Source organism: Emydura macquarii, unplaced genomic scaffold, assembly GCF_026122565.2.
Source record: "Emydura macquarii macquarii isolate MOO-44397 ecotype Brisbane River unplaced genomic scaffold, CSIRO-AGI_Emac_v2 contig_1876, whole genome shotgun sequence".
NCBI lineage: Eukaryota > Metazoa > Chordata > Testudines > Chelidae > Emydura > Emydura macquarii.
Window position 1 is genome coordinate 7103043 of NW_027132013.1, and position 8875 is coordinate 7111917.

Consider the following 8875-nt stretch of genomic DNA (forward strand, 5'->3'; position numbering starts at 1 on the left):
ATAATTGAAATAAAGTATATAGATAGATAAGAAATAGATGTATATGGATAATAAATGATTGATATAAACCCTCATGCATCAGGACAAGTTTAGGCAAAAGTTTCCTCTATCAGCAATTTAACCCATAACTGTTCACTGCTGAGTTTCTTGCACCTTTCTCTGCTGTATGAGGTACCAGCCATGATCTGACAACAAACAGGATCAAAGATGTTGCAGGTTTAAGGTTTGTTTTTTTAAATTTTATTATTCTTCACAGGAGTTGGGCTTTGATAAAAGGAATAGAGGGATTACCCACAAAATAAGCTGTTAAACATTGGCAAGGTCATAAGAGTACAGTTTTTGCACAGAATACAGAAAACAATCAATAATTATTTAAAAAGCCTCAGCAAAGGTACTGAACAATTTGGGACAAGAAGTGAAAAATATTATATCCTTCCATCTGATGAAAACTACAAGGATAGATTTTAAATTGACAGGATATATGATGGTCATACAATGTTCATTGAGTTTTGAAAACTACCATTTGAGTTAATGATAAATTACATACTCAATCGCTTGACCACAATGTGAGAGTGGGGGGAGGGGAAGTGTTATAAGTCGGTTGTGATGAGAGCACAAGATAGCCATACTTTGGCCCGAAACCTAATAAGATCACAGCCCTAAATGGTATGTCTGCAGAGTTTAATGTAAAATGATATGTTTTTGCAGCAATCCTTTTATTTTGTCAAGCAACAGCTTAAATATTGTACATATCTAGCTCCAGTGAATCTAAATTCATGGACTAAAAATCACCAATAAAACGCAACACAAACAAAGGAAGCAAATGAGGTTGGTCAGTTTGGCTGTCTTCCATTCCCAGACTGGCTCAGGGCACATTTTAATTTACTTTGAATCTGCTTTTCATTCATTCATTCATTTCACTGGCTAAACACAAATAATGCAGAAAAGATCAACACAGTCAAAATGAATGCCTTCTTTAAAACAATACCCAAATTAGCAGGTAAAAGCCACCATACATGCACCTCTGTTTTCAATGTGGAATTTTTTTCTAAGAGAAAACAGAAATGATTTGGTAATTGGTTTGCTTTAATGTACTTGTAATACCCCATGAGGTGTTAAAATATTTCTAAAGTAGGGCATGAAGAAGGCAGGAACACAAATACATTTCAAAAGGATTGGGATTTATACTATAAATGTGACTTTTGAAGCATATCTCTTAATCCTCTGTGACCAACAATCACATTGTTTCAACATGTTATTCGTATCAGGAGTTCTAACAATAATTCTGTACAAATAATGAAATAATAATAAATAATAATAATAATAATAAATAAATTCTGTTAATCTACATAGCACTTTTCATCCATAGCTCTCAAAATATTTTGCAAAGGTAGGGTTACCCCTTTTTTGACCTGAGCAGTTAGCCAATATTCAGGGTATTGGAGATGCTCCTGTTAGGAATAGAAATTGATGATAGTGTCACCATTTCTTTGATGGAATCCTGTTTATTTACAAAGAGAGTACCCAGAGTCCTGTCCCCCGGAATACAGTAGGAATCAAACAAACAATATGACGTACTTAATCTCCAAGCCCGGCCATCATTCTGCCCAAAAAGCTTTCTCAGCTTTTTTCTCAGGGTCATGCTATAAGTGCTTCCTTGGCTGTGTCTGGTGCTTCCTTCTTGATTCTGCTTCCTTCCTGATTTCTCCTGCTTCTCACTCTGACACCCAAATCTCCCTCAAACAATACCCAGCCCACCTGGGAAGCCCCTCCACCCACATAGCTCAGATTCCTGACTGACTTCCTAAGTGTTCTGGGCAGCAGCTGCTATTGTTTCAGCTATCTTTACAGCCCTGCAAATCTGTGGATATCTGCTTTATATCCATGAACCTTTTTTGTGGATCTCCGATTGGACGCAATTACAAATTTTGTATCCACTCAGGGCTCTAGTTATCTTATTCCATAAAGGAGCTCAATTGTGTCTTACATTTCACCCAGCATAACAGCAATATCCTATTTTGCAGAGAAGGAATTTGTAAACTGAGGCACTGAAAGGTTAAGCCCAACATTGTAAAGTCAGGTGGAGGAAGCAGTTGGAACAGAACCCAGGAGTTCTGCCTCTGCTTCCATTTCCTCCTCTGTAACATGGGTATTGTAATGCTTTCCACGACACAAAATGATACTACAAAACTTCACAAAATCCCCTTTTCCATGCTCCTGTACAGGCAACTCCTCTGAAGCTTACTTCAATGGAGCATGAGTGCCTACAGAGTCCCTTCTATGTGGGCTCTGTATTTTCCCTACATCCAGCTTCTGCAGTGTATGTGAAACCTTTCTGCTGTGTTTTGGTCACTTTGTGGCTGCGTATCAACATCTGTGTGGAGAATGTAGGTGCCAGGATTCAGCTTTGCTTTGTGGCAATGAAATTATTCTGCTTCTGGAAAAGCTTCCATAGGAGATGGTTATTCTAAGAGTTGGAGCATTATCTGTTTTTAATTCACTATGGAGTTTTTCTCTCAGGAGTTACAAAACAGCATTTCAGTGGAAGATACAAAAGGACTTAGAGGAGATGTTGTGAAGCTAGCCCATCTTTCAATCCATTTATCAAAAGTACTGGCTGTTCTGATTTCCCAGGAGGTGAGACAATAATACATATTGAGTCAAGAAAATTAATCTTCAGCCTGTGTATTTTAATACGTAAGATTCCTATAAAAATAAATTCTGATCCATTCGCTTTTGCCAATTATTGCCAAATCATAGGGCACTTACAGATTAGAAATATATTCCTGCTCACTATAAACCTCCTGAAAATGGGTATTTATAAGAGAATTATTGACACAGCCTTAATTCAAGCCCTATGGATACAGAATATCCTATGCTAGAATACAGTCAAATTCTGGCACAGCAAGCCAGTTTATTTTCTAAGCTCCATTCCCATAGATTTATTTTATGGGTAACATTTAATAAGCTCATTATCTAGTATCAACTGTTAATAGTCAAAGCATGGTAACCTTCAGGTTCTATCAAACATAAAACACATAGGCACTGTAATCTTTCTCAATCGCACCCCCTTTCCTTTAAATATGTAAATTATATTTTATTAAAAACATAAGTAACTATTAATTAAGTAATGACTTCTGCTGGTTTTGTGTTGATCTCTCACTATTCTTTAGTGTGGCACCCCTGCGGACAAACTGCAAGGAGGATATATATTTTAAAATGGGGAGAATTTCATTTAATCTCTGACTTTAAACTATGTCAAGCCCTTTTATATACCTTGATACCCATGCATCACATTGCATGTGTGGTGTCAGAAGATAACATATAGGAGAAGGAAAATTCATCCAAGGAGAAAATGTTTCCAGTCTCTTATACTTAGCAATGAATATTAGTAATTTCTCTCCTTCCCACAGAGTTGTTACTTTAAAATCACCTGATAATGTAGAGAAAACATTCAAACAAATTTTATTCACAAATACATATTTAAACAAGCATTTTGTTCAAAATCAATGAAAAATGTACCTTCTGATCCCAATGTGATGTTTTCTTTGTTTTGCATCAGGAATTTTTTATTATTTTGTTTAAAGTAATGCAATGAAAAATAAGGTACCAAGTTTATTTAATAGGATGTGCTGTTCATCACTGCAAAACAAGAGCTATTTTTTGATACCCCAGCCTACAATATTTATATTGTTTTAAAAAGCATTCAGAAGTACTCTTGTTTGGAAGGTTTTTTCCCCCTGTAATCATAAGCACTAGACAGTGACTTGGGTCGTTACTGGTGAAAGTGAAATCAGAGTTATGTACCTTTGTAAATTTATTAGCTTCTGTAGAGTTACTCCTGATTCACAGTGGTGTAAATTAGATCACAAGCTCTCTCTCTCTCTCTCTCTCTCTTTTTTTTTTTAAATGTAGTCTTAGATTCTGGAGCAAAAGGATAGAATCTAAGACTACATTTAAAAAAGAAGTATTGTCTTACCAAGCCACTGCATAGGGTCCCTATCTAATACATTTAAAACTCCAGGCATGAAATTTTGGTCCCAGTGAAATCAATGGTCATTGACTTAAAAGGGGCCAGGATTTCACCCTTGGAATCTACTATCTGCTGCCATTTTGTGTTCAGTTCAGATGTGGCAAGAGCTCTCCTCTGGAGAGTTTACTTTTGGTTTCTTTCTTAGTTGTTTCCTCAATCTGAAATAAAAGTAATTCAGATTGAGAGTGTACATTTGACTTTGTGTGTACAAAAAACCCAGAACAAACTGACACTCTTTTTTTGTCTGTTTCCTTGTATTTGCTGCTGGGAGGGGGATTGGCTAGATAATGCAATTACAGACTTGCCACTTCAACTGGAAAAGAAAGGGGAGATTTGGCAGGCAATAACAGAAGATGAGAGGGCAAGGAAAAAGAGAAGAGTGGCAAGGCCTGCAAGAAGAGAAGAAACAATTAAGATAGCCAGAATTTGGAGCCCCAGGAGCATAGACAAAGACTTACAGAGACTGCAAGTGAGAACAGAAGACAAGAAGACTTTCAGCCAGAAAGAACAGAATGAGGAAGGCCTGAGAATCACACCAGGAAGAGGCATGTCTACATGAATGGGGCCTCCCTCCTAAAAAGAACAGACAGGCCTGACACCAAAGTGATCTGGAGAACAGAGGATGTTTTGTCTGCTGGCAGCTAAGAGACAGGATGTGGACCTGAAGTGGAAGAGGATCCTAATGTGAGCAGGAAAGAATTCACTGATTGTCCTTCACGTGGGAACAAATGATACTGCTAGATTCTCACTAGGATGCAAGGAAGAATAGTCCAGGATCAGGAAGATGCTTAAAGAAATGGAAACCCAGGTGATCTTTAGTAGAATACTACCTATCTCTAGAGGAGGACAGTGAAGGCGAGACACGGTTCTGATGGTCAAAAGATGGTGCTATATAGAAGGCTTTGGGATATTTGACTGTAGGTAGGCATTCATGGACAGAAGACTGTTCCCATGGATGGACTCCACCTTAGTAAGGAGGCAATAGACTCCAAGCACAACTGATTAAAAGAGCGTTTAAATAGGAATTCGAAGGAGATGGTTGAGAGATGCTTAAGTAAACTCCACATCTGATTCTCATATTGACTGGGTGGAAAAAAAGTAAAAGAGGATAAAGCAATGCAGAAAAGAACAGAAGGTAGGAGAATAGACAACAAGTGGAAAGGATAGTGCCAATACCAATGACAGTAACAATCAGGTAGGTGATTCTGGCAATTTAATGACTATACCTAATCTGGAGAGGAATCTGGGAAGGCTAAGAAAAAACTATTAAAATGTCTGTACACCAATGCAAGGAACCTGGGTAACAAAATGGAGGAACTAGAACTACTGGTGCAGAAAGTGAAACCAGATATTATAGGAATAATGGAAACATAGCGAACAACAGTCATGAGTGGAATACAGGCATTGAAGGATATGTGCTGTTCAGGAAAGACAGAAATAAAGGTAAAGGTGGTGGAGTAGTATTTTATGTATAAAATACATATTAATGACAAGGTAGACTTTAGACATTTTTCCAGCATTCCTCCTGATTTTTACATTCTATTAAATAGAGGCCCATTTTCATCTACAGAAGTCATTACCCATTCTTCTTAGTCTACATTAAAGGCAAATTTGAGACTTTAAGATTTCTGTTTCCTCCTAATATTTTTATGGAGATGCAGAGGAGAGATATTTAGCTTTTAAAGGTTTGCGTATGTTGGCCAAAAAGCACCAATCATCTAAATATTTGACTCTCAGTGATCCTATTCAAATAATTCCTATGTGAGTCACTTAGAGGAAAAAAAGGCTTCAGATACACATTGCATCTGATTGTAATCTATGGCAGCACAGACATATTCTTCACTAAATTGTGGGAAAGCAGGAATGCCAGCTAATTGCTTTCTATTGCTTTTTTTTTTTTTTTTTAAGTCTCCATGATAGGTCTGAGAAGAGTGGGGGAAAAAAAACCCCCAAACCCACCGTTTTAGACCATATCTGTATTTTTGTCAAATGATCTGTCCTTTCTTTAGTACCTGTAGCAAGTCAAGTGTCCCACAATGGAGTAGTAAATACAAGGAGCTGAATGCTCAACATTAGCCCTCTTTTAAAAGAATCTGGGTATTTTCCCCCTCCTGCTTAAATTTTATTTTAAATAGTTATCTGGGGAATAGCTGAAGTACATCATTAGTTCTTTTTCAAAATGAATTATTTCACCAGAGCATTTTTATAAGTGTATAAATATATATGATGCAATTAGAGTAAATTGGAATCCCAACATTTTCCAATGGGAACCTGAGTCAAGCTTTTTTATTTTTTTTAATTGAATGAAAGAAAACTCATCACACTCTAAATATCAAGAGTATGGGAAAGGAGAGAAAAAGGAAAGATACAGGAGTATACCTACAAAAGATTCCTTCATGTGAGTTTCCATTTTTATTCCACTTTGCTCCATTCTAAGCCATTCTTTTTGGAGACTTTAAACTCAGTGTTGTATGGATAGTCAAAGGAATATTTTTAACAATGGGGGGTGGGAGAGAAAGAAAGAAATGGGATATATACATAGTAGTTTGAAGACTTTGAAGATGTGTTAGTGAGAAACTGAGGTTTTTTTTCACTTTTTGATTTTACATAGTTACTACAAAAGTCTATAAAGGCCAGTTCTTCTTTAAACCTTCTCCTCTGAAGAAAGATGTAAGCAAAATATGTCAGACTGTACATGTTCCCTTCCTGTAAAACAGAACTGGTGAATTTTAGCTTTTCTCAGTTAATGTGGAATAATCATTTTTTCCCCTTATTTTTTCTGGTGGAGTTGCAGGTGCTTTACTCAACATTGAAGAGTAGAATCCACTGTAATATCCAGGATGGACAATTCTATTGAGCAAAACTACTTATTAAATCTAAAATAATAATGTAAATAACTTAGGGCTGGATTCTTATTAGCAGGGCTGCGACACACTAGATTAAGGTAGGGTATGGGGTGTAGGGTGGCTATCAGAAATTCAGTTTAATCTTTTTGATCCCATACCACCCAGCCTCATTTGAGCATGCTAACTGGACATAATGGACTGAGTATGCAACACTTTGATTAGTCTAAGATTTTAGACTTTTAGATTTTTTAGACTGATTTTAGAACTAAGATGATATGTTAACGGGTGCTATAGAAACACTTAATAGAAAGAACTGAGATCAATTTAAGAGAGAACTTCAGAGCCATTCTTCATCCTCTTTTTTAAGCAAACTTCCTGCTTAAAAAGGAGGATGAAAAAAGAGATAATTAATCAGATTTGAACCAAAATATCACAATGAAAAAAAATATGAAAAAAGATTTGTTTGTGCCAAGAAAATTATGAAGGGAGAAAAAAAAAGAGTATTTCTGTGAGTTTTTTTAAATCAGTATGGTGCCTAAACAGAAATATGTTCATTCAACATACACATTTACTTGAATGTGATGGGAAGTAGTACAATTACAACAAAACAAACACAGAAAACAAAAAAACAGAGATATTTAGATAAGCATCTATCATTTATAAATTGGTAAGCTTGTGCATGTGTGTACAACAATAATAAAATAATATTTTGTATTTCTATAGCACCTCCCCCATCCAAGGTTTTCAAAATACTTTACAAACAGCAGTGAATTAAATAAAAAAATTGAGCTGATACAGCATTTTTTCTTTATCAGCAAGTCATTTGAAGTTTTATGGGATTTTGTGAAGATTTTTGTATTACATGAATTATTTTGGAGGTTTTTTAGCGCTTTCATGTTTGCAGATTCAGCTGATATATGGAAGATAGAGATAGCAGCATAATCCAGAAAACTACCCTCATGTAAACACTTTATATACATTGCTGTGCTCAGTGCACACTGGTTGTCATCCCTCTTCCAAATGTTCTGCCACTATGTGAAGGTGTACAAACACCATCTCTGATTTGGCAGAGAATGTTTTCCTTGGGAAAGGCCAAAGCTTTTTTCCTTCCTGTAGACACTTGGGGTGGGAGTGGGGGGTAGGACATCTGTGGAGAAGATAGGGTCCCTCCTCCTGTTCCCACTCATGCATAGAGGTTAGCTGCATGTGGTTGGAAGGAAAGGAAGGTTGTATGTAAAATGGGTAACTCTTGAATACACTAGGAAGAGCTGAGACTGAGGAGATGTCTGGAAATTTTGAACCTTTTTTTCTTTTTCTTTAGAATTCTTTTGGCAGCTAAGACTGGGGAAGCAGCTGTATGGACTGCCCTTACTACGTTTTGTTTTGGGAGTGTGTGGACTCTCAGAAGGGCTAGGACTGAGTTGCCATTCAGAGGTTTGAATCTTTGCACAAATTTTCTTTTGGTGATTCTGTGTAACAGTCAGAAGGCCAAAGCTTCTGGGAAGACTAAACCTGGGTTGGTGTGTTTTATTTGTGAATCTGACTGAAATAACCCATTCTCTATTAGTGCCTCAGGGGTTGGATTTTCGTCTTTCCTATTTCCCTTTAAAAGGACAGAGTCTTTTTTAGGTTTTTTCTATATTGCAATGCACTGGCAATAACATTTACTCTCTTAGGGCAATTCATCCTTCCCCTGCATCTGCCATCCCTTCATGGCCCTGCTTGGCACACGTGATGTCAGGGATCACTTCCTGTTGCTGATCTAGGCAAACAATGATAAGTCACAAAAGTTGGAGATGGAGAAGCTGTTGTTTGACTTGCATAGCAACCATCAGAAGTGGTTTCAGCAAGAGTAGAAGACACAACAAAGCATGTGGCTCTATACCAGCAACAGCAATGTTCTATATGCAGCAGCTGTTAGAACAATTTGAAACTCAGAGGGCAACCATAATTCAAACCCTAACCATGTTACAAACCCACCCACAAGTATTCTGGG